The sequence below is a fragment of the Poecilia reticulata genome, linkage group LG18 (assembly GCF_000633615.1).
Source record: "Poecilia reticulata strain Guanapo linkage group LG18, Guppy_female_1.0+MT, whole genome shotgun sequence".
NCBI lineage: Eukaryota > Metazoa > Chordata > Actinopteri > Cyprinodontiformes > Poeciliidae > Poecilia > Poecilia reticulata.
The window spans coordinates 14,517,163-14,543,497 of record NC_024348.1 but is presented as its reverse complement, the minus strand read 5'-3'; the positions used below and the strand labels follow the sequence as shown (position 1 = coordinate 14,543,497).

Here is a 26,335-nt window from a genome sequence, read left to right as displayed (position 1 = left end):
TTTTACCTTTTCCATCCTTGTTTGCTCCCTTTCTTCCTTCATGCATTCCTCCTTTCACTTGTCATTTTCTTCTCTTTTGCCTTTCTTCCTCACTGCCTCACTTTCTTGTCCCCTACCCAAAAAACAAAGAAAGTGGACTTGACTTCTTCCATTAATCCTTAACGCCTTTCTCTCTATTCTTCCTTTTTTCCGTCATCTTTCCTTCCCTCATAAATCATTCTTACTATTTTTCTTCTTTCTTTATTTCTTCTCCTTGTTCTGCCCCGTTTTTCTTCCTTCATTTGTCAATTCAAAGTCAACTTTTTTATTTATACTTGAAAAGAGGTGTAAAAAATTAGAATTTGACAAATTTCAGTCTGGAAAAGTTGGTTTTAAAGACAAGTGGTCATTTCCCTTTACGGTCACTAGATGGCAGTAGCACTCTGTCCCATAACAGTGCAGGGACGCTTGACTGCAGTAATCCGTGCAGAGGACTGCCACTGTATAGATTTTAGTGGCTCATGTTACAGAGATACTGCGGCTCCCGCTTTAGCCAGCATTAGAACCGAACATCACTGGGAGCAGCGATTTGAAACGAAGCCGTGTCCGGTCTGTTGGAGTATTTAGACCCAGGTCAAAGTTTTCACACTAAAACCAGAGTATATTACAAACTCTGCCTCTTTGAGTCTAATTCTGACTTCTAAAGTTGTTTGAATTCACGCCATCCTTTCACTCAAACGGTTTTCTGTCAGTTTGACAAAGAGTCGCTTTGTCTGAATATCAATCGTTCAGTGTTCGCACGAGGCTACACTTTCAGAGTGAAATATCTCTGCACCCTGCCGCCGCCCCTACAGCACTCAATGAAATGTGCAGTAAGAACCCAGTTGCCTCTTCAAGCCATTTGCATTTAAAAGGTTTATTTCATGGTAGAGGTGAGGGTGCGAGGGTTAAATGCGTCATTTTCTGTGTATTTATCCAAAGGTGTCTTGGCGTTCCCCAAGGATAGAAAAGAAGAAAAAAAAAAAGTCTACTTTGGTAAAGACGTTGAGATGCTTGTTACGTCTGCGTCTGGTGTCCATTAGAAGGCCAATTACGATCCGGTTGGTATGAATAAAACATCACCTCAGATCAAGCTTATAGGCTGACAAATAGTTGATGATGCTTTCTGAATTCAGACAAACCCTATGATCCATGTTACAATATCGAGCCGCAGCATTTTCAAAGTGAAAAGAAGGTCACACTTAAAGAATGAGAGCAGTTCATCTGTTTTGACACCTTTCATTCAAATTGGCATTCGGACCAAGGTCCTCAGACGGTGAGGATTTTTTCAATTACCCTGTCGTTGTTAAGGTCAGCATTTTACCGATGTTTTATTCTCCACGTATTCAAATGTTTAATATCACAAATCTGAAATATGAAACGGACTCGAGGCTCTGCTAGGTTTGTTTAGCTAATGTGTATTTGAGATAATCAACAGTAAAGCTGAACAATTGGAATATGTGTATTCGTTAAGCGAAGCAAAGATGGGAGTTGATGCACAAGACACATTGTTCCTGTTGAATGTTTTTCAGTTCATGCAATCTGACGGGTTTTGAAAAGCACAGAATTTAAATATCTTGAGTATAGGACAAGCTGAAACAGAAAATGCTACCTTATAATCTCGAGGTTTGCTGCATCTTAAAGGCCGGGTTGTGTCAGAGCTTTGGCACAGCTGCTTATATCACGTATTTTTAACTTTGTCTTACATATACAGCCAGCTGAAACAGTTGGGTCCATGCGGTGAGCAACACAATAATACATCTGTCTAAAAACCACTTCCAGTGTTTGCGAATCAGAAAATATATCAATTTTAACGCCTCTACTGTTTCCGCATAAACCAGGATAAATGTTTGTGTTGTTCTCTTGTGGAAGAAAAAAAAAACCGAGTGACTTAACTTTTCTTCCTGCGCGTTCACTGTTTTCTTCTGCAGTGGGAAATTAAATTGAACTAAAAGCAGAGTCTGACGGGCAATAAATAACTTAGCACCTCTGTATGACTAAATGAATTGATTTCCACAAGTGATGACTCATCGGACGCATTTCATTTTCCTCAAGCTGCCAACAAAACAGATTTCTTGCCAAGTTGGAAGTCGTGTTTTATGTTGAATTTACTTTGTTTTGATTAAATGTTTCATTCAGTGACAATGCCGTTGGCTGTTTTAATTCTTTTTAGGCCTCCTTCTCATGAATAGGTGTAGGTGTGTTGCAAGAGATGTAAGAATCCTGATCTTCCCATTTGTAGTTCTCACACGTTTGATCCCAGGCGTGCTGCTCATCTCTTCTCCATTCCTAACGTTATGTCAACAGTAGAGAGGAAAGAGCCTGGCAGAACTCTCCTTTAAAAAAATATGAAGTGGATTACAAGTTTGGTACAATTTGGCAGAGAAGCGTTCCTTTCTTTTCGTCACACTCTAAAATTTCCCCTGAAAGAGATTTGAGCATTTGATATTCCACTCCAGTGTAGCATCGGCGTTTGGAGCAAATCCCTCCTCTTCAGTGACTCCCCTCGCATCTGACTTTCAGATTCCAGGCATGCTCTCTCTCCACATGGGTCACAGCTCCACCACCAAAACGGCCCCTCACAATTTCGGAGTGCATTCAAATGGTGCATAAACGCCTCTGAATTTCTGCCAGTTGGAGCAGTGAGCCGATAATTCAAAATGCTACACATGCACATCAGGATGGACGGCCTTCCACAGTCAAACCAATACAATCAAATGAAACAATATGTTTAAACCAAATGCAGTAAGCTTCTGTTATCAAATGACTGCACCGACAGATCTTTCCCTACAATTTTGTAGTTATTGCTGGTAGTTTGAATAAAGGTCTCAAGGTTTAGAAACACATCTAAAGCACTGCAGAAGTATGTACTTCCAACAGTTTTTGTTTTTCTTTTTAAACAATTGGATTTCCTGTAAGTAAATCACGATTTGTTTTACACAGGCATTGATTAATATTTATTTTTGCCAACAGATGGCAGTTGTGAGGACTTTGCTGTGAGACTGACATGAGGAATCTGTTAGCATTTTACAATAGCATTAGCTTGTTAGCTGTAAAGAAGGTCCTTCAGTAACGTGATGTGGAGGGCCACTGCTCTGTTTTGTGTTACAGGTGAGTTTAAATACGCACACACACACAGTATGCACTTAATACGTTTGATGGTATTTTGTGGTTCAGTGTTTTAATTTGTAAAGTAATAAGAAAGTACCCGTTTTGCTGTTTGGCAGCTAATTTTGGTTAAGCTAACTCGCTCCCGCTAATGAGAGGTCGGTTATGGTTTTCACGGACTCAAAACACTAGAGGTCGGATTGACTTTTTATTGAAGTACTTGTAACTGTTATGTCCTGGATGACTGAGAGTCCACACCAGCTTTTGTAAAGCCTACATCTAGAACACGGGTTTCCAACTCTGGTCCTTGAGAGCTATCCTCCTGACTACCAGGAAAAAAAATATTGTCCAATCACCATTTTTTTTTAAATCCCACAGCCTTTCTAAGGTGATAAAAGGTTTTATGCACTTACTTTGTCTCTTCCCATAAAATGTGTTATTACTGATAAATGCTATTTTTATGAATTAGAAAAAGGTACGTACAAAAGTCCCACCCCTTCACATGTGGTATCAYTGAAAAGCCCTAAATGTCCTCTCCAGATACCAAAAGGAATTAATTCAGTAGAATGCAGGGGGTGGGAGATATTCAAGTTTAGAAATGTCCTCTACAGAAGACAAAAATGAACTACTGGTAGTCAGGAGGATATTGCAACTTTTTGATGCATCCTACTCCAACTCGTGGCATGAATCACCAGTTCCAGCAAACCTGCTTGATGAAGGACTTCAGTCATTTCAGTAGACAATACAGCAAAATAGTTGGCCTCAATTTCCTTAATTTTGAGGGATTTTATTTTAAGCCAATCTTATTTATCGCCTCAAAGTTTTGAAAATCAGCCACTGTCCCCTTTTTGCTGTGCTGTAAGAGAGAGCTAGCTGACTTCCATATCCACCATGTCATGTCTGTTGGCGCACAGTTAACAATAGTCGCCCCTCTGTTGTAAACTTAGCAGCTTTGGCATTATATTTAACAACTTTTTGGAATTGGCAGCTCAGTCTCTTTAACAATAGGCCAAAAAACTTCAAATGGTGGACCCCTTCTTGGACTCTAGTTTAGCCATTGTCCACTCATAATATAACCAATTTATGCGTATGTTAATGTGGCACAGTGGTTATCAGTATACAATTCGACTTATTTGACAACTCTGGTAGTATGAGGATCAGTTTCTGACATTAAACTCAGTGATGTCATGTTTCAGTAAAGAAGTGAAGAAACCTCCATTTCTGCTGGCGCTGGAGGACTATGAGCTGTCAAATCCCAGCTGGGTGCCATCTTTATGTTATCTAGTGTTTTATTTGGATGATTTATTTCCTGTAGCAGCAGAAAGAGGACTTTGCCAAGTAAATTACTTTTGTCCGTACTGTGATAAAACTGTCAAATTGCTTCCCGCTACCAGTTGGCAAGCGATTGTATTAGGTAAGTAATTGTCAAAGGGAATGTCAGGAGAGGACTGTATTGCTTTATGAGTTTCTGTCCATCAGGACATGCATCAAGTTACTTACCTTAGGATGACTGTCCTGATGTGTGTCTTAACTATATCGCAGTGTATTGCTCTCCTGGGGAAATCTGTAATTTAGACAGAAAGTGTCAAAATCGACTCGATTTCTGGCCTCTATATTCTAGATTAAATTTGTGTGAAAAAACTGAATCCTTCCTGTAGGGTTTTGTGTTCATTGACTTTGGCATCAGTTGCATCTTTTCTGTTTTTCAAACAAGAAGGCTCTCTCTCTCTTGAATACTGGAGCTACTTATGTTGTTTTGTATGGGTATCTTTTTATGACTACCCACAGCTCCTGATCATAAGTAGAGGCCCGACATCCGTCAGCTTCCTGTAGCAAACCAGACTTGAAAACTTCATTCTTCCCTTACGTTTTGAGCAAAGGGTAGTGTGGTATTCTGGATGCTTGTGTGATGTAAATTAGAGGGTGAAATGTCAGCATATTAAACTTAAGTAATGGGGGGTTTTCCATGGGTACTTGGAATTTAAATTTAGTTTTCATTATCGCTTTCTAGTGTGTTTGGTGTCTTATCAATTTTGAAACAAGAGAAATGGCATTATTCACTTTTACAGTATTCACAACAACAGCACCAGCGCAATGTCTGGTGTGAAACGGCTTGGCCGTTTCACACCTTGGTCGTTTCATGCCCAACTTTTTGGGTGAGAAAAGGAGTTGCTTCACACTGACCAGCTGTCAATTGTACCTGACAAGCACCTATCAAAATTGTTTGGTAGCTGCATTGACAACTGATGACTTAAATTTTCTATAATGTGTCCTACAAGCTTTGTGTAAGGAAATGTATTTACATGTGTGATCAGTCTATCCACTGAATTTTCTGTTTGTATGACACAGCACTCATCTTCTTAAGCAATGACTTGGGTTTGATAGCTGCTTGCTAACATTGCTCCACTGAAAATTAATAAGTGTAGTGCAGTGTTTACTTAGCAGTTTTTATTGATCTTGCGTAATATTTATTGGGGAAAATAAAAATTTTGAGTTTTTTATTAGCTGTAGACCAGATTTAACAGCAACGTACTCCTGAAAGATATCACTCTGTTTGTAGTAACACTAAATAGTATATGAGTCTCAGTTTTTTATTGAATTATTAAAAAAAATATCTTACAAGTACTCAGACTAATATAGATGTATATATTTATTGCAAATAAGAGCACAACTGTGAGGATGAGCGAATATGACACTGTCAAAACACATTTGTTGTGTGTGTGTGCGTGTGTGTGCGTGCATCTGTTTTGAGAGAAGGCTTGGATAGCAAACTATTTGTTTTTCAGAGGCTAAATAGTTCAGCGCTCTTGATGATTTCTCAAGCCTTAATCAAGGTAAGTTTGAAGTGATTTGAGCGGTAATCAACCTTTGCCAATCAGTTTAATCTGGTCCCACCCAAACTAATCAGCAGCAGGCGAATGAAGAACTCCTCGACGCCTCACAACTGAGCTTTCGCAGAGTTTTTCCTCCAAAGATGAATCAACTACTATTTTGTGCAATTAAAGGTCACAAGGAAGTGATGAGTCACTTCAAAATCAACATCTGAAAACCGAAAGATCCGTCATTAGTCATCGCGTATTCGCGGCAAAGGTCCACCAATTATAGAGCGCCAGAGTATCGATAGCCTCACCTCAACCTATTCCTCTGGGACTCATTAGTCACAGAGGTAATGATATGTCATAAAAGTGCAATCAGTGCTTTGGATATGAATGATGACTGTGCTTGAAGACCCGCTGACTTTATTGAAGCACACACCTGAKKGGAGSAGGTTTKYTTYTTYTTTTTTTTTTTTTTTTTTTTTTTTGCAGGATGCCCACCCTCTCTCCGAGAGTTAACACTCAGCATTCACTGCTGGCATGTTTATTTATTACAGCTATCTGAGAAGTCATAACAACCATGTTGCAAGTTTCATCAAACCTTTATCACCCTCAGACCAGACTCATTACATGGGTGCAGAGACGGCATAATAAAATGTGACTTAATCGGAGCTGAGCAGGCCTCTGGAAAATTGGCTGCCCCCCCCACCCCACAGCCGAACGCGGGGCAGTCTTTGGGCGGCGGCCACTGCCGCACTCTACCTCCATGGAGGTTTTTTTGTTCAGGTGATAAGAGGGCACATACGCTGAGGCAATGAACTAAATCTTTCATTTTTGCTTGGTGAAACGAGTCAGTCGTTCATTTTCGTCATGTGGTGTGTTCTCACCCGAGCACTGTAATTGTTTTTAGAATGTCTTGGTTCTTTAAAAATATTTCTTCTAAAAAAGCTAGAAGTCCCTACTTTTTCGAAAAAAAAAAAATCACCAAAGTGTCCCACACATCCTCGCAATGAAAATCCCCTTTTTGAAGTTTGGAGCAAAAGACTTTTGCAGTGATTTTATTTTTGTAGTTTTTTTTTTTTTATGACAGACCTAAAGTCGTCCCCGAAAGCTTTTCCAAAGTGATGTGTAAGTGTCTGTTTCTGTAATGGGGTATGCCATGGAAATGTTTCCATGGGAACATGGCAAAAGGCATTAGAAGAGCTCAGTGCTGCTCTCTGGGGAGTATCCACACAGCTTCTGCTTACTGGGAAATGATGATAATAGTGCAGAATGTTGGATAAAACTCAACTGGGGAAACTAATCCCTTCGTTTTGCAAAGAAAGAAGACGGAGTACATCTTCTGCTGCTTCTTTAGCTTAGTAGCTTCGGCGCTGCACTATGCATAATCGTGTTTACATGTAAATATACTCAGAAAGATGAAGTAAGTCTTTCAGATTAATTGGGTTCAAGGCACAAGAGTGCTGCCCAGATCTCTGAATTATAAATATTATTCTTGTTAAACTTGTAGTGCTGTAAATGTATGCCTTTAAAGCTGTACATCTTAAACACATTTAAATGCTGCAATTATGGCGGGAGTTGGGCTTATGGACGTTTTTAGGGCTAAATCCTATTTTCTAGAGCTCCCCCTTAAATCATTCTAACAAAAAGTAGTGGCTTAACCAATCCCCTGAGAGGATATGCTTCAAAGCAGCTGTCCTCTTTTACAAAAATGATATATCAGGTAAAAGACTTCAATCACCTGCAAGCATCTTCCTTGTTTTACAAAGCATTTCTTGCGCTTGTTGAGGAAGATCACATTTCTCTTGTTTTTCCATTTTTTTTTGTTTGTTTCTGATCAGTAAGCCCATTCAGATGCAGTTTATAAGTTACTAATTTATGTTTTGGGGAATAAAGCTATCCATACTTGCCTGGCCACTGTCAAGAAGCAGCCTTTAGATCTTTGTTAAATCAGTTAATTGTGGAAAAAAACATATTTTTGGAGTTGAATGTTAGCAATCACACCTGTAGAATCAAGAATAAAAAAGATCAAGGGGATGAAAATATCTCAAAACTCGAAACATTTTGCTCTAACCTACAGAAACCCAAGACCAGTAGACATTGATATATGCTACTACCCCCACTAAATTATCGTACCTTGGACACATTATTTTCATTCAACCAAGAAGTCAGTTTCTGTAAAGAAATGTGTTGGGCGTCTCAAAAATAAGGAAGCAATGTAAAAGCAAGATCGGTTTTGAAAAACATCCTCTTTTCAATTTGCATATTTTAGAAAGGGCATATTGAAAATGATTTATACCCATCTCAAGAACCAAAAGAAACACATTTATGGTAGCATAGCAATCACATCCTTCTTGCAATAGCTGACCAGCTTATGGCATCTTTCCACTCGTATTTTTACCATTTGTAATGGGGTCCAAGTCTTTGATCTTGAGAGGCCTTTGTGCTATTACCTTAATCTCTCTCCATATGTAGAGCATTTTGCAGTGGCCAAGCCAATTCTGAATTGTTGACTTAAAAATGTTCATACAGTTCAGCCTCTTTACTTTACCACTATATCTCGCTAGGAATTGAGGAACCTTGACTACCCTGCTGAAAATGTGGAGATATGGCTTCAGAGCTGGCTGAATAGTTGCAAAAATATAAAAACCATCCATCAAAATTGAAACCTCTATGAGTATCTCTGTTCCCAGAAAAACTCCCGTCTAGACTAAAAGGCCGCTTGACCCCCGCTGACTCCTCTTACAGGGAGAACCCTACGTTCAAACAAGATCCCACTTTATGCCCTGCTGGAACTCTACTGCTCTTTTCTCTGCGTTGATGTGTCCACACACATGTTGTTCGGCTTCAGATCATCACATTCCAGCAGCTTAGAAGACGCATCTTTGAATTAGATCACCACTGTGCATAAATTACCTCCGCAGTGAGGAACAGAGCAGGAGAAGTAACTGAAAACCGAAACTCTTTGGAGTCGAAAATGTCACATTCATTTCAAACACATTACCCCCTGCCGGAAGACTTAATGAGGAAGCCCATTAGAATGTCATACCTGCTTACTTGTGAATTCTGAAGAAAGTTGATTTGATATGTCTGAGCCAATTACACAAAGTCTTTGTGATAAGAAACTGCTCAGTGGACCTGAACCCCCAGTTCTGCTCACAGGAAGCGCTTGAGAATTTTGTACCAGGCTGTGCTTTGAATATTTTTGAAGTGGAACTTTGGTTTGGCTCCACTTTTACTTTTCCACATGCCAGCCTCAAGGGTTTGCTTTTTGACATCACTCTGTTTGAAGAGAATATTTGGCTACTTTGCCAGTCTTCAAAAATGGTTGGGAGGGCTACACTCGCACCAAGTTTTGTGTCTCAGCACACCTAAAAGAAGTGTTTCTACTTCAGGAACAGTTTTTGTTCCTGAACTGAAGGTGAGGGTGTGTTGCTTTGTGTTTTGGAATTGAGATCATGACTGGATATGATTTTGGCAGAGAAATAAGTAAATTAGTGGTTTTTTTAGTCTACATATAAAAATATATTCAACATGCATGTTGAAAGAATTTGAAAAACAAATAAGATTAGCATCTCAGCTGTACTTCCAGACAGTGCCACACGGAGCTTGACATTTTACAGTCTAATTATTTTGACTGTTTTATTTTTGCCTCTTTTACAGAATTTTTCAAGTGGTTCATACATTCCAGAACTACATATGTCTCCACGGCTAAGCATCTAATGTAAATTGAACACAAACATTTTTCTTGTCGCAGAATATTTATATACTAATTTTTGACAAGGACCGCATAAAAACGTATTAGTTCTTTTCTGTGGGAAAGGAAATAGCCTTGCAATGAGTAAAGCATTTAGCCACAAATGCGATCTTTTTTTTTCTAGATCTGTTCAACACATGTTGTATTTCATCTCTCCCTTTATGTGTAAAGTGAGTCCATTTCACACTCAGTTTTGCACATTCGTGATCTACAGCACAGAACGTTAAAGTTCAAAGTCAAACAATCCCACCATACTTAAGCATTTACAAAATAATAAAATAAAGCACTTGTTAGACTAAGTAGTATCTTTCATTAAACCTACAGTGTTTATTTGACCTCATTTATGTTTTTCCTTGAATATTTATTTACCAAAGAAATGGGTCAAAATCAACATTTTGTTTACCTCCTCAGAAGCCATCAAACTAAAACGAATGATAGAGGAAAAACTGTCTGATCATATTCTAAAACAGATCCATATTCTTCAAACAGTTGACTTGGTTGATGTTCCCTTCTGTCATTTAATGGCACTATTATTATATTCTAAATGGTTTTAGAATGTTAGCAATATCACTGATGTTGATTCAGATTTTTTTTTTTTAGTCAGCCTGTCTTGAAATTTGTAAGCATTTTATTCCTATGAATCCTATTTCTAGATTGCAGAAATTTTGTTGGCTGCTGTTAGTCCTGTATTGTTACGTATAGGAAATGGTCTCTTGCAGTTGCAGAGCAGAAATTGGGGGAAAAACTTGTGGGAACATCAATGTTTAGATTTCAAATGTTTGTCAGTCCCTTTTATCTTTCACTGATTGGGAGATGGCATGAAGAAATGGACTATGATTATGTATAATGTATAATTATGTATCATACTTGATACTTTATCAACTGTACTTCTACGGAGAAGATTAGTGAAAAAAGGGTTCCCCATGATGCATCAGAAAGGCAAACGGGCTTCCTAAGAAGTAAATACAAAATAGAATAAAATCACAGTAATTCAAGAGACAAATAACATTTATCTTTGTAGATAAACGATTCATTGTAGAGAAAACGGATGTTTAACCCTTTCATTCTGTTTTGACATTGTAATATTTCAGTATGAGCAAAGCTCAACATTATGAATAACATAAACGATTAAGCGAAAAACCTAAGCTGAAAGCCAGATGGCTAAAAAAAAAAAAAGATTTCATAGACCTCATCATTGATTTTGCAAAGATGAAGAGCCGCCAATAAGCATTTACAGGAAATACCTTCCAACATTGTTTGTTTGTTTGAACACATTTTCAAATATCTTTTTCTGCAAATGAAAAAGACGACTGAAATTGGTCATTTATTTTTTATTATGCTGGCAATTACTCTATGTGCTATAGGTGACCTCTCAAGACGGTTTAGACAAAGGGCCCGGAATTTCATGCTGCATTTCATTACGAGAAAGAAGGAGAGAGAGAGAAATGCATTAATAAACAGAATGTTTTATTTTCAATTGAAATGGCGTTGCCTGCATACACAGTCATGCCCTTTGGTTAGACCAACAAATTGGTGGAAGGAATTGGATCAAAAAATTATGTGCAGTGGAATACAATATTTGAATCATGTTTAATCTGAGCTACAACGGTTAGTTCGATGAGTCTGGACCCGGCATTTTGAAGCATCCTGCCGCTAGGAGGAAGATCATAAATAAAATCTTTATCTTTATCAGCAGTTTTACAGAGTTGGCAGTGGTGTGCAGTGTGAATCACACTCTGCGGCATATGACTGGGAAGGAAGCACAGTTTTTGCACAATATATTCGTGTCGACTTGTAGTGACAACTGGCCTAGTTGTGTTTAAGCTCTGTAGCAGTCTTTTTCTTTTATTATTATTATTTGTCAGCATTCCCGCAGTGGACCGTGTCTCTCTGTGGACGTGGAGTATTTTATTTCCTCCTCCGACACATTGCAGGAGTGCTGGGACAAACACAGGATGAGTGACTAAGAAAACAATTCCCCTGGATATGCCTGTTGTCTCGCTCTTCCTCTCCGCCGTGCTCTTTCTGCGTCTCTTTGGGGACTGAATCACATTTCTGCTTTTTCTTCCCTTCTCTTACCTCTCTGTCATACATACAGGAGCTGCATGGGCACATCCACGTCGACATCCACGCACACGGCTGACAACACCCCCTCTCCCCTCCTGCACTCTCCCCCAACACACACACACCCTCGTTCTGCCAAAAAGTCGATAAATAAATGCATTGTCTCTTGACTTTCTGCTGTTGGCATCAGCCTGTCTAAATTGTCTGAGAAGGCAGTGGAGTGTGAAATTGAGTTCAGAACTGTACGCCGTGTGAGGTGGCACAAAGATGAGCGCATGTTTTCTTATTTATTCATATTGCGGCAGCACTCAGTCGCAGTTTTTGCAAGAGGGGGGTCAGTTAAACACATTGAGGTGTTGCTGGAAATATGACAAGCTTAAAGGAAGGGCTCAGGCGACGGAGCAATAGGTTATTCATCTGAGGGCTAAATGAAGCTTTAAAGTGAAAATGTGCAGTCACAGTGAGTCCAAAAGTTTTTTTGTTTTTTGTTTCCCCCTTTCCTTTTCTTTGTCTCCAGTCGCCGGGTGCTCTGAACCAGGGCGACTTCTTTTTGACAGTCACTATCATTGTTCTAAATGTCACCGAAGCCCTGTGGTTGCATGTAAAGCAAAGAAAGGTAATTTAACTTGAATCAGTAGGCACAGATTGAATAACTTCACAGTGATTTGCTCTCTCCTATTTTTGAAAAGATGAATTTCTTTCCCAAAGCCGAAGGGTTCATGCAAGAATAATAGCACCTGCCCGTGCTAATTTGCCAAGAACAAATGATTTTGGTGGAGGGTGTTACTTTTGTGCCGCCTTCCGGAGATTTAATCAGAAGTATTACGCAAACCATCGCTTCCTCAGCTCTTTCTTTTTCCCCTTCTTGCCATTTTGTGATGAATGTGTTGTTACCGAATGATGTATGTTTATAGATTGCCAGGGATAACCGTTGTTTTCAAGAGTTATGGCTTCCACCCTCACATCATTGGAGCTGGCTGTGTGAAAATCATTCAAGGGATTTCAAGTTTGTCTCTCACTTTCACTGAGTTCACCGCGTGATAAATGGACATTTATTTAAGCAAAAAAGAAAAGAAAAAAAAAACACTCGGAAAACTTTGTTTGCAGACGAAGCACTTTAATGTCCGTCCCCTCTGCGGCATACTTTTACAGTCTTTCTTTTCAAGATTAGTGTCACTGCAGAGGTAGAAGTGTCCTTGACTGTCACCAGAATCAAACGCGTGGAGGTCATCCTCTTGGTCATATTTTATTTGGGAGTGACAGGAAAAGGAATGGCAGCATAAATTCAATCAAAGTTTCTGCCTTTTCAGCATTACCTTTTAGAAAACGTTTAGAGGCCAAGCAATTTGTGCAGCACATTTCAAAAGTATTCACATCTCTGCAGATGTTTTTGCCTTTTTGTCACAGTTGTAAACTTTGGTATATGTTACTGCGTTTTTGTTTGGTAGATGAGTATAACATAGTGCATAATTTTAAATTGAAGGGGAAATGGTACATAGTTTCCAACTTTCTGGTAAACAAACGTCTGAAACTCCAGCATGTCACGTATTCAGATCCCTTTACACTTATACTGCAAAATAAATCAAAACGAAACCTTCAGAAATCACGTAATAAGTTTATAGAGTCCACCTGCGGGTAACTTAATGCATTTGTTCTGTGAAAGGTGTCAGAAGTTTGTTAGAGAATGTAAATGTAATTTCCTTTTGAGATCATTAATGTATTTCTTAATTGATTTGTTGAACAAACAGCTTCTTGAAGACCAAGGAACACAGCAGGCAGGTCAGAGATAAAGTTGCGTATAGGTTTAAAGTCAGGTTATATCTCAAACTTAGAATATCTTGAACACCTCTACCCAAGCCATTATCTGGAAAAGGTAAAAGTGTGGTTTATCTGCAATCCTGCCAAGACCTATGATCCACCTAAACTGACAGGTTGAGATAAAAAGGGGTGGACTGGTGTCTTATCTCCAGTGTACACCCTGTACAGCTTGCCAGTCCATCAGAGTTCAACTCGGAGGACAAACAACCAAACAAGCACACACTCATACCTAAGGGCAGTTTAGAGAGGCGAGTTAAACAGCCATGTTTAGAAAGACTCCAATGATTTGAACCCAGGACCTTCTTGCTGCAAGGCAGGATTTATAACTTTGAAGGAGTTATTTGAAAGTTACTCAGCAAGCTGTTAGGCACAGGTGCTGGTATACTGCGACACTGTGCAGCCTCGAGATAACCTGTTGACTGCAAGGCTATTAACTGTGCGATGAGGACCCATCAGATATATGGAAGAATGTGCTCTCGTTAGATGAGGCTAAAATTTAACTTACTGTTCTAAAAACAAAATGCTGTATGTGTGGAGGAAACCCTGTATTGCACATCAACCTGAAGATGCCACCCCAATGTGAAACATGGTGGTGGCTCTCTTATGTTGAATTGTTGCACACAGGGAAATCCTAGAAGAAAAGCTGTTAGAGGCTGTAAAAAAAAAAACTTGAGACTGATGCAGAGATTCACCATTCATTTGGAAAACTACTCCTAAACAGAAGTACAAACGGATTCAAGTATACTTTGTGTTAGAGCACTTCAGACCAAATAAGAGAAACCAATGACAATTTGTGGTTACACTTAAAAAAATTAAATTTTACAACACTGTCAATCCAATTTAACTGAGTTTATTCTCTTTTGCAAGGAACTCTGATCAAAAGCGTAAGTGTCTGTATGTAAAATGCAGGTAGAGATGAGAACAAAAGATGTTTTTTATGTGAAAAGTGGTGCAAACTTTACGCAAAAAATGTGCTCCAAAACGTAAGAGATCAAGTTGATATTTGTCAAGTTCCAACATTTTTGCAACAGATGCTTTGTGCAATACCTAGTCAGCTCTGCTTCTGCTACCTCGTCCTAACATTAACTAAGCACATTCTACAAAAGGTTATCCCTTTTATTATTTTTCTTTTATAAGCCTTAAAAGAATGTTTAAACCCTTGTACAGTCTTCTTCTGAATTTGCCTTTAACCACCACACAACAGTAGTGTCTATATAGCACTGATTCGTGTTGATGCATATTCATTACATAAAAGCACTCTGCCTGTTAATATTTAACTATGCTAATTGCTATGCTAAATAAAAAGCATGTTTTATTACTACTGCATTCAAATTAAACATTTCCTTGACAGCAAAAACATATTTAATGGTGTTTACGCTTATTTGCTCAGTGATTTATCATTTCACATAATAATATGCAAATATATTCTGATGTTAATGGTGTGAGTGAATTAGGATGTTTATGTCACCTAGAATACCTTATTTAGAAACGCAGCTAACACGCACTCAAACACATCAACACACAAATAATCCAAGTGTTTGAAGGTCATGCAAACATCAATGTAGACTGCCTACTTTGATGCTGCATGCAGTCTTGACTTAATAAAGTCAATCATGCAATTGACCTTTTCATAAAGCAAAAGTAAGTCTCTATATGGTATGCCTGGCATGCCATGACGGGACACATTGGAAAACAACAAAGCAACCAATCTAATTTGTTAAAAAAAAAAATTTAGCAGCTAGAAAAAAAAAATCTACCCATTAAAACACACGTAATCAATGTTCAATGTCACAAAAATGAGCATGACCACATCTGAATGGAGAGGGAAAAAAACAACTAATTTATGTAAATCACACTACCTTGAGGACATATTGGCCTGTTAACTCCTTTCAAGCATCTGCACCCATTAAGTGAGTAAATTCACAATTAGCATCATACTAATTAACATACCATTTGGCCCTGTCTTTAATTTTCAAAGAGCCACTAACTTGTATTCCACCACTGCGATGACACATAAAGTAACAGATTGTGTTTTGCACAGTACAAGTTGTTTGCCCTTTTCTAAAATGCAAAGCCATTCTAATGCGCTCGGTAATGTAATTAGTTTTTTTTTTTTTTTTTAAACACAGGGCTTTGGTGCCTGTGTATGCTAGATTGCAACCGACGGTCACAGTTAATGGAGAATATATTCATCTAGTTTTGCTCGAGGCTTTACTTTTGAGGCGTGAACTTGAAAAGTGCAAAGTAGATAATGAAGACAGGCTTGAATAGTCGTGGATAGAGATTCTGTTTAAGCATATGGTTCTGTAGAATACATTACAGTTTGATTAATCGGGTTTGTACAGGAAGTTTGTTAAAAAAAAGAAAAACAACCAATGTGCAAGCTCAGCCCTTCCTATTAAAGGAACCCATCATCTCTGTTGAATTAAACATCTATTTAGCGAAACGACATCATGCCAATTGAACTCTACAGAGTCGTGATTAAAGGGTGCTGTTGGTAATTACCACTGCATTCTTTCCATCCACTTCCAGTGTGTCTTCTAGGACAACTCTAAACTCTCCAAATTTAAAAATCTATTGCGCCATACTTTCTCATTGTCTTTGACTCTCTGAAAGCCGTAAGCCCCACAGACGCTCGGCCATTAAGAGAACGCCAGCCAGCAACTCCCTTGAAGTTTACCCGAATCAATATTTCAGCGCTTGAATGGCAAGTTGGTCCTTAAACAAAAAATAATTTTCCTAGACAACCTGAACAAGCTTTAAACTAGTTAGAGGCACTTAGAGAAGGTGAACCCTCCTCAGAGCCTATTAAAAGTCCTTTAATGAGTGGAGAGTGGAAAGCAGCAGCGGACCCCCCCGCTGGGTTTTGATACAATGCACTGTCACCTCATTAAAATCCTGATGATGTTCAGCAGTATTCCCAGACTGCGCTCAGACCCATGTTTCTTGGTGGACAGTAAGGAGACATCGGGTGGGAGGGGGGGCATGAGATGGGGTACAAGCTGGACCTGGCATCACAGCTGGGCCCTGGACGGTGGTGATGACATCATTGCTTGTTGTCCACATCACTTACAGATGCTTTGTAATTGTTTTCATGGACTTTCATGAGAAACTTGTGTTGGCAATGCAAAACACAAAGTAGGGATGTTCAACAGTTCACGCTGTGATTTGAAGGTTTTTGAATGGAGGCTTCCATTTTTTTTGTCATCCATCCTAGAAACAAAATAACCGGGAGTTATGTGTAATATAACGGTGAATCATAAGTACTGAACTTTTTGGGATTTGCTAAATAATTTACAGATTTTTATGACAGCTTATAGTTGTATTTTTAAAAATTTTTTTGCACAGAGTTTAAAATAAAGTTGTTTCACAGTTATAGAAACAAGTAACAGGCATTGCTCAGTTGTTTTGACGCATTCCTCCACACTAACCCTTTTCAGATCTTGAAGGTTCTACTATGCACTTTGATTCTTGGGTGTTTCCATTGATTTCCAATAGTATTCAAGTTTGTGGTTTGCTTTTTTTTCTCTTTAAGACTTACTGGGAGTTTAAATTTCTATAACTGCAAGTTTGGGATTATTATGTTGCTGAGAAACCGACCCATTTTTAGATTTTAATCAAGAATATTCAAGTACATTTCTGTTTTTACTCTTTTTTTCAGTCACACAAAGTCTGGCGGTATTATACACTAAAGAACAACCTCTCATAATGATATTATTAACTCCAACCTTCAGTATTGGTATGGTACCTTTTGGCTTATGTGGGGTCCCACTTCTGGTCTCAGACTGGCCAGGCTGTGTCCTTGCAGCATTGCATTGTCTTATTCAAATGTTAGGCAGCAAAATTAAAACATGCCTTTTCTCCTAGAGTTGAGACTTTCTGAATGTTAACATAAGTTGTAGCTAGATATAGCTAAGTTGGGTTTACCATTCCATGAAACAAATAGTTTAACTGGATACATTTATTTTTAAATTTGATGGACAGATTGTCATATTTCATTGTGTAAAGCAACCCTACTTGCCAAATTGAGAGGTTCTCTGCTCTAAGCAAAAGATTCATGGTAAAAATAAATAAATAAATAAATAAATAAGCCTAAGCAAATTGTCTCTTTTGTAAGCCTGTATTGTTTTTCAGTTTGAATTAGTCCCAAAATGAAGCATTATATGATAGGCAGACACAGTCTTGGTAAATTATTCCCAGCTTTACTCTGGTTTATGTCATTTTAATCACATTGAACAATGGTTATAGCTGAATAAGAACAAATAAGGAATCTAAATTGTTCAGGTTTTATTCTTAATTTCTCCAAACCTGGAGGTATATGTATATAAGCTGTTTGTTTCTCATTTGTGTGTGTGTCATTCAGGATGTCTAACTGCATCCTGAATGTGCTAGTATTGAATTTTTTAAGAGACTTGAGGCAACCCCCCCTCGAAAACAAACCCAACAATCATCTCTGTGCATCACTTAGTTCAATATGAAATGCATTACAATTTCAACAGAAGACACAGAAGTACAGCAGATTGACAAATGTAATGGAAGCACAAGACAACATGCCGTATGAATACATTTACACTCGAGATGACATTTTGGCCCCAGAGCAAGCCTTTTTACCGTGTAATGTCATACAATTGTTATATTTTGTGCAGCTGGAGCATCACTCAGGAAAGCAAGACGAGACTTCTTTGAATGATGGAGGATGTGGAAATCTGCTCGCTACTCCACACTTCAGAAATTCTTATGAAGGATTATTTTGGTGCGCTTGGGTGGGTGCCGACTTATTTCCTGTTTCTATTACTAGTTTACATCACTTTTTTTTGTTGTTGAATTCTTGCCGTGCCATGTTTGCACAGATTTTTTTTTTTATCAGATTGGTTTAAAAGTCAAATGAAGGAGTGCAAGCTGTGGTGCGTTAAAGTTTAAGCAAAAGCGTAGAAAACTTGGATGTCCTTACAGACATACCTGTTATATACCTTCAACTCGATCTAAACTTTGCTACTAAGGCAGTTAAATCAACCATGCTGATAGGAGTAGCATACACTTATTTCACCAGACAAAGTTGTGTTGGCAGCATTTAGCAAGACTGACAAGAAACATTCTCCTTCAGCATCAAAGATTGCATGAGGTTTTGGCTTATAGTGAGATAACTGCTGCGAAAAAAAGAGGAAAAAATAACAATTCAGATGACCTCTGTTGCTTTCTAAAATGCTGTGCCCCATTTTGTTCCCTCACTGATACAACTAACTGGACATCTCTAGCTATACCCGCTTTTTTGGCCTTGCCTGGCTTGTCTTTTGTGACTCCTTACCTTTAATTTTCTCATACTGTTCAGTTGTTCAGACAGGAACTACTTTGTGTCATTAGGTAATTGTAAAACTGAATGTTTATAATGAAGACCATGTTGATTTAGTGTCTGTAGACCAAGGCTAGTTCAGGCTATCTTGCAACATCTCTTTCATGCATGCTAATGCCAACTTTCTATGACTGTCTCCCCACATGACCATGTCTAAAACATGACAAATATGTGGTGGTGTTTTTTTTTTCTATTATTCTACTATTATTATTCCACTAGACATTTTGAGAATATGATGAGATCAGTCGTTAACGGTCTGAAACAGAAACTTTGTGATAACTTTTTGCTTGATTTACCTTTTCCACAGATGTATTTGTAATGAGATGCCTTAAAGTTTTCCTGAAAGCTAGCATCAAAGAGCTTATTTTGGAGCTCTATAAAAGCTAATGGTATCCATTTGTACTGGAGCTTTTTAAACCCATTATGAGCTTAATTGGTATCCCTTCCCCGTCTGTTCTTGTGGTTTCAAGCTGTAAACAGTACAAGTTAGTTTCAGTTTAGTTTGCAACGGTTCCTTTCTTGAAAACTTTCTAATTAATGCATTCAGCTTTCAGGCTCTCTTTCATTCCATGTTTAGTCCTTGTAGCTGTCTACTGCCCAGTTATTTATTTTTTCTCTGCATGCATAGAACTGTCTCAATTTGACAACAACTATTTTCCACTTTGGCATTTATTGCAGCAATTACATATGACTCACTTTTATCCCTTGTGCTTTTCAGTCATCTGGACAAAGACAGAGGGAGTCATTTTTCATACTTTTCTGCATACCCACTTGCTCACTGTCACAGGCACTGTTTGTAATTAGACCACTATTAGTGTCTGCCAAATTGCTGGTTGTTTTTTTTCCTATCAGAAACATCCAAAATTATCATATGGCTATATTTGCCAGCGAGCAAAAACCGAGACCACTTTGTCCAAACCGGGAGGGATTCCTAATTGATATTGTGGATTTTATTTTCTTTTATTTTTTATCTGTAACTTGGACTGAAAATCTGTTCCTGGCTGCAGGAGGTCTGATAAGCCTCCTGCTCTTTTGTCAAGTTGAACAGACAGCGAGATGCACTCCGGGGAGCAATGAACAGCTAAACAGATGACATGAATCTGAGCAAGACTTCCAATGAACTTTCCTTGAACTAGAGAGGTCCAATGATCCATAGCTCGTACACGTGGCTCGCTCGCTCTCTCGCTCGCTCTCCTCCTCCTCCTCCTCCTCCTCCTCCTCATCTCATCTCAAGCTATCCTCTCTGCTCCCTGATTCTAAATCTCGCTTGATTCATTTTCCCCCAGCTCTCTTCCTTCTCAGGAGGAGCCAGATGCGGCAGTACTGTAGTTCTTAAGCTAAAGTCACTAACAAGGCCTTGTCACAGTGTGGTGCCACATCACTGCTTTCCCATTATGTGGGATTTTTTTTTTGTTTGAGAGACAGTAGTGTGTTTTAACAAATGCGTGGGGCTTTTCGCTCCCAGCACTTCAGCTGGTCAGTAGTGTCCTCAGTTTGCTATGACGCAAATGGTTGCAGTAAACGTCTCCTATGGCCTGGAAGCACATGACTCCCTGGAGCTTCCTCTCATCATAATTTGTATAGCAGGCCAGCCATTTGTGGTCAAACAGAAACCATTTCTCCTTAACCACTCTTCAGACAACGCGAAAGAAAACAGAACATGTGTGCACATCTCAGTGAAGCGGATTAAAAATGGATTTTTTATTTGTGCCCACTGATAAGCCGTCCAGTCCATGGATTTTGTAGAATAATATCTCATTCAAGAGTGAATAAAATGTTCTTGGTAGACGGCTACACTTTTGAACTCTTGTCTGGACTTGGTTTCCAGTCCTCTGAAGGTCGTGGTTATCTCTGTTCCTTGTGCATCATTTCTTCCTTCCACTAATATGCATGATCAGCCAGCTTCTTTAGCAATGACCTTGTGGATGGAGTCAGTTACATTTCTGCTGGACAATTGTCAATTGTCTTTCTGACGACTGTGATAAAATAGCTTTAACAAAACTTTCCTTTTTAAATTGATCTTATGTAACATACAGTTTTTATGTTAAACTGAATTCTAGGTTTTCATTACCTGTAAGCCATATAGATCAAAGTGAACAAAAAGGAATGCTTAAAATGCATTACTGTATGTAATGAGTCTATATGGTAGATATAGAGTCTGACTTTCTGGAGTGAATTACTGAAATAATTTTTTAATACATTTACCTGCAAAAAGACCATTTTAGTTGATTGAGTTTTCGTCCTTCATACAATTATCACACAGAGTAATTCAGTTTAACTCAAATATAGTAAGTATTCAGATTTGAATTCCGTGTTAAMTTATTATTTCCATGCCTTAATATGAAGATCTTAAAGACAAATACCGTAAATAAATAAAGGTGAATCTTAGACGCACATTATAAATGCCCAAATAAACATCAATTAATTGCCAAGGCAGAGTACTTACTATAAGACTTTTCCTTTTTCACACAGCCTAATCCCCATCCATTTTGCTATATTTCACTTTCATAAATTCCACTTCAGTTCAAGGTCACTCTGACATTCTGCTCTTAAAATGTGTCATGCAAAAACTACTGCCTCTTTTTTAGGAATGCCTTGGGCCTTACATGTCTGTGCATCAACAACAGGGGGCAGTGTAGGAGTTCATTACCATGCCAGCTTGAACTCGCACAAGTCATCACGGATTCAGAAAGAAGAGGCAGTAAAACGGCTGTAAGAAACAATTTCCAAACCCTCAAAGTTTCTGTGTTTGTTCTGCGTTTTATTTGCCATCGCTACAAATGGGGGAGTTCACTTTTGAAATCAAAAGACAAACCTATTTTTGTGGCAAAGTGCTTGCAAGAAAATAGTGACTAAAATGTCTCCATCCCTTGCCATGCAACTTGGCATTCATAGATGATTTTCTTTAAGATATTTATTGAATTTAGACTACTCTGGTGAAAAGTGATCTTGTTAAAAAGAGTAACTGTGACAAAAAACATAGATTTTTTAAAAAAAGTTAATGTTCATACTTTCGCTGATTTTCACTGATGTGAAAAAATAAAAAGTACAATTTAAAGATGCATTAGACGTGGGGTCTGTGTCGTTGGACAAATTCATTGGTACTTCTGGGAAAGATGTGTCTTTAAATAAAAATAAAAAAAACTAATAAATTACTTTTATTGAAATAGCATAATTTAATACTGAAAAATGTATGTAATTTATCTATAATGTATGCCGAATGTGTTGCAGGGACCAGCATGCTCAGACACTATTGTGAAGTAATGAAGAGCTTGTTATGAGCCACTCGTGGCAGCGGAGTGCCTTTAATATTGACACGTCTCTGGCACAGCTTGATGCCACTCATAAAAGTGCTAGTTAAATGACTGAACAAAAGGCACTGGACAGTTAAAAGCAGAGAACCGACATCCAGACCTTAGTATGATGTCCAAAGCTGTCCAACTTCGTCACTGTAAAGGTGTGCAACATGAAACTTTTGTTGATGCTGACCAAGCTTCAGATTTCCTCAAATCTGTAAAAACAAATGGCATGCAAGTTTCTAAAAGGCAGTGCTTCACGCTTGCTGACTTGGGACACATCGAAAGCCAGACCCTCTTGGGTTTTGGTCCTGGACAATGAGAGAGGAATATTTTCAAAAGTGAATTGCGGGCACTGGAAACCAAAGAGTGCTTATTTTGTATTAAGTTTTTAAAGTTTGTGACGCTCAATGAACAATCACCACTGTGAAATGTTGACCTGGAATAGCAATTTATCATTTCACTATCAAGCAGGTGCAAGCAGTGTATTAGGAGAGGAGTGCATGCTTCATGATGAGAAACCAGAATCTTTTGATATGGTTTGATAATGGGCTCACTCAGAAATTCAAACGTGTAAACTCACTCAGGGTAAAGGTTTGCATTGTGGTATGTTTTAGGCTCCAAAGTACTGGACAATAAGTCTACAGCTCAGCTGCCAATGATCACTTTATATTTATTTTTTAGTAAACTTATTAAAACACATCTGGCTGCATTCAAATGCAACCAATTAAGTTTTTTTCTCTGAACATTTCAACAAGGGCCACCTGTGCCCCAATGCGTCAAGCATGAAAAGGATTGGGAATATTTTGTGATGCAGATATACAAATGTTTCCTGTCTGACGCACAGATGGAAACACTGCTAAAGAACTGGAGTTCTTAAGCGTTATACCAAGAGTAGCTTCTTATTTAATACAAATTACAAGGAACAAAAGAAAAAAATATGCTGGTGGATTTGTACATTTTTGTCTTATTGGGAAATAACACAGGAATAGACATGGCCAAGTTAGTCAAATTTATGGACAATTGAAACTAAAGAATTCCAAAATTCCTTCATATCCTGAGCTAAAAATATAATACATAGGGATTTCTGCAATAGTTCAGCACTAGGTGGCGCTGTAAAAGTGAGAAGTTTGTCCCACAAAAATGACTGGATTTTCATTTATTTAATGATTTGTTTTTTCACTAGTGGCCTTTACCCAACAGTAATCTGACAGAAAGGGACAAAAACATACGACAAAGGAAACAAGGACAGACCAATCAAGGTCTGTATATGAAGCGCCCATTTTAAATGCAGCGTCATGTGACGCCACAACCAATCGAATTTTGGCAAAACTTTGCATGTACCTCCAAGGAATAGCTCCTACGTATTTAATAAGGTAATGGTTGACAGAAGTGGGCGGGGCTCATGAAAATGATTTAATCTGACCTAGAAACCTAAACAACAAAACAATAAAATTGCTAATGAGCTCAAATTTTCATGATACATTCACTACATTACTCTTAACAATTGATCTGCACTGTTGCTTTATCTAGAAGTCTGTAACAATTTTTTCAGACATTTGTGTTTAACAAAAATGTGTGTACAAAAGGTGCAACATGCAAAACACTGCAGTTCAAAACAGTGCGCACATACGCAATTCTGTACAAAACTGTATTAATACAAGCATCCGAACTCTATGGGGAAACATAATAATTAGGCATACTGCTTTCTCTAATATTTGTATGGAAAATCAATGTGATTTTATACCTTACATAAAAAAAGTAGCTTTTGCTGCATTCACTTTGCATGTGCAATAAAAAGAGTCTTCAGACCATTAAGCTGAATCATAAGAAACGAAAAATTAAATTAGAAATGAAACACTCCTTAGGGGGCACTCAGGAGGGTAAATAAGAAATTTGCACAATAGACATGTGGGATATAGTTTCCAAACAAAGGGGGCAACACTGGGTATTAGAAGAAGAAGAAGAAAATATATATCTACACCGAGTTCCACTTCTACTATGCATGGCTGACTTTCTCACCTGTTCTGAGATGTAGCCTTTGTGAATAATCGTAAGCTTCGATGCCAGAATGTCTGTGACTCCCTGATGTATGAACAGGTGGTGAATGTACATGCTGTTTTCCTCGAGCCATCCTCAATGGGACGGTTACTGGCTTTTCCAATTCACTGCTCCAAGACTTGGATGCTGTGTTTATGCTTCAGTTGGTTAATATGGCATTTCTTGCAGCAGCTCTGTCTTATTTCACGTGTTTCCTTGAACATTCTTGCGAATTTTTCTAACGAGGTTTTTCGCCGTTACAGCACAACAGATGGTGCAATCCCTAACACCTCACCGCGGAGGTGCATCACTATACCTGTGCGTTGAACTGTTCCATACAAGTTTTAATTCATATTATTAAATTAGTGAAGATTGCTTCACTCATTTAATAAGTGAAGCAAGTGCATCTGAACGCTTTATGTTACATCATTAGCTCTCTTGTTTCCAAGCTACAATACCTATAGGGATGCTATCTTTTTTTTAATTACTCGGTTCTACACTTTAATTAATTAAAATGTAACTTATTTTGAATTTTTGTGGTTTTATTTTCCAAGCAAGTTGTTTTTCTCCTCGTCTATTGGTCAACACTAGTTTGCCTCTGGCCATAAAATAAAGCGCACGCCGACATATATCTTCATAATGAACAAATCCATTGTAAAAACGCAAGTGCCCTGTTTGAGATGTTAACTTGTACATTCATTCACTCTATTCATGTCAGGTTTGTTCAGTAATATTTTTATTAATGATCAGTATTAATTATCACGAGTAGACATAAAACAAAATCGAGATGAATCATATGGTGAAATTTTTTCACCTGCAATATGACACATATTTTGTATTATTGAACTGAAAGTTGTAGGACACCATGCCTCGGGGACTAGAGTTTGACGCTCCTGTAGGGACATGTAAAAAAATAAATAAATAAAATTTAAAAAATGAATTGCTACGCTTGCATGAGTGTGCATACCCTTAAATTAGGTGTCACTTTGAGAGAAAAAGCATTTCAGCACCCCCAAATGGCTGTCACAGGAATAGTATTCTTCCTCAAACATGCATGAAAGAATCAAAGCCACACTCGAGATATGTTTTTGATTAGGGAATAAAATTATAAAATAATTTAAAGCTAAATATAATCCCTTCTTTGAGCCCAGAATAATTCCTATTTCTTTTTTCTGCCTGTAAGTAATGTTATAGCATTAGATTGACCCACTCAGAGTCCCACATTGAATCAGATGGTACCTGTGGAGGAAGTTGCGTATTACGGTGACAGCAAGGAGGCCCTCCAGCATCAGAAACTTAGTTCTCATCCCCAAATAAATAATCTAAATGCAGGTTTTTAAAATTGGCAGATCCTTGTCTTACCTAGCAGAATATCTGAATATACAAATCATGAATATCTTTGGTGTAACTATATGTTGAAAATGTAACCAGTTTTCGACTATTCTAATTTAACTAATGCTGACTTTGAAAGGCTTTTCTGTTTAGACCAAGCCCTAAAATATTTTAATCTCACCTAGAAGTAACATGTTATTGTGTTTTTTTTGTTTTTTTTTTCTTTTTGGCAATGGAAAGCAAAGCGGTCTTGTCTTTCGAAAGATCTAGGCTGTTATTCTAAAAGGAACCTTTTTCTTTTTTAATACGCTTCTATCCATTGCCTGGAAAAGTGTTGAACTCTGAGTTTTAGCAATCGATGTGATGCTTGTTACCACACCTCTCCTTTGTGGTTTGTATATTTAAATCTCTGGACAAGTTCGTAAATCACCCACTTATCTAATGTGGATATTCATTTTCAGAGAAAATAACTATGGATTTGAAGCTGATGTAATTAGAGCATGGAAATAAGCACATTTGTCTTTGTTATCATTCAGAGTGTTGTCCAAGAGTTAAAAAAAAAAGAAAAAAGATGAGCCCTGCTCCTCCAGCCGCTGTTCACTGGGCTTAATGAATTGGGGGCACTAAATAGTGGCCGGATGAGCTGGAGTAAATGGAAAATCTACCTAAATTCCACCATCACCACGTCTTTTAGCTCCTATTTTCAGCCCCTATTTAAAGCTCTGCATGACAACTG

The 26,335-nt window shown here is 38.1% G+C and overlaps 1 long non-coding RNA gene across 2 annotated transcripts in view; it reads left to right on the top strand.

Moving 5' to 3' along the window:
* Positions 1 to 2,239: 2,239 nt before the first annotated feature.
* Positions 2,240 to 26,335, top strand: part of LOC103480665 (uncharacterized) — a 90,603-nt gene continuing 66,507 nt past the window's right edge. The window contains exons 1-2 of one of the 2 annotated variants that reach the window (XR_536139.2): positions 2,240 to 2,881; positions 2,992 to 3,129. This is a non-coding gene — a long non-coding RNA (uncharacterized LOC103480665). The remainder of the gene's footprint in view (positions 2,882 to 2,991; positions 3,130 to 26,335) is intronic. The other variant, XR_536138.2, reaches the window with a different exon arrangement.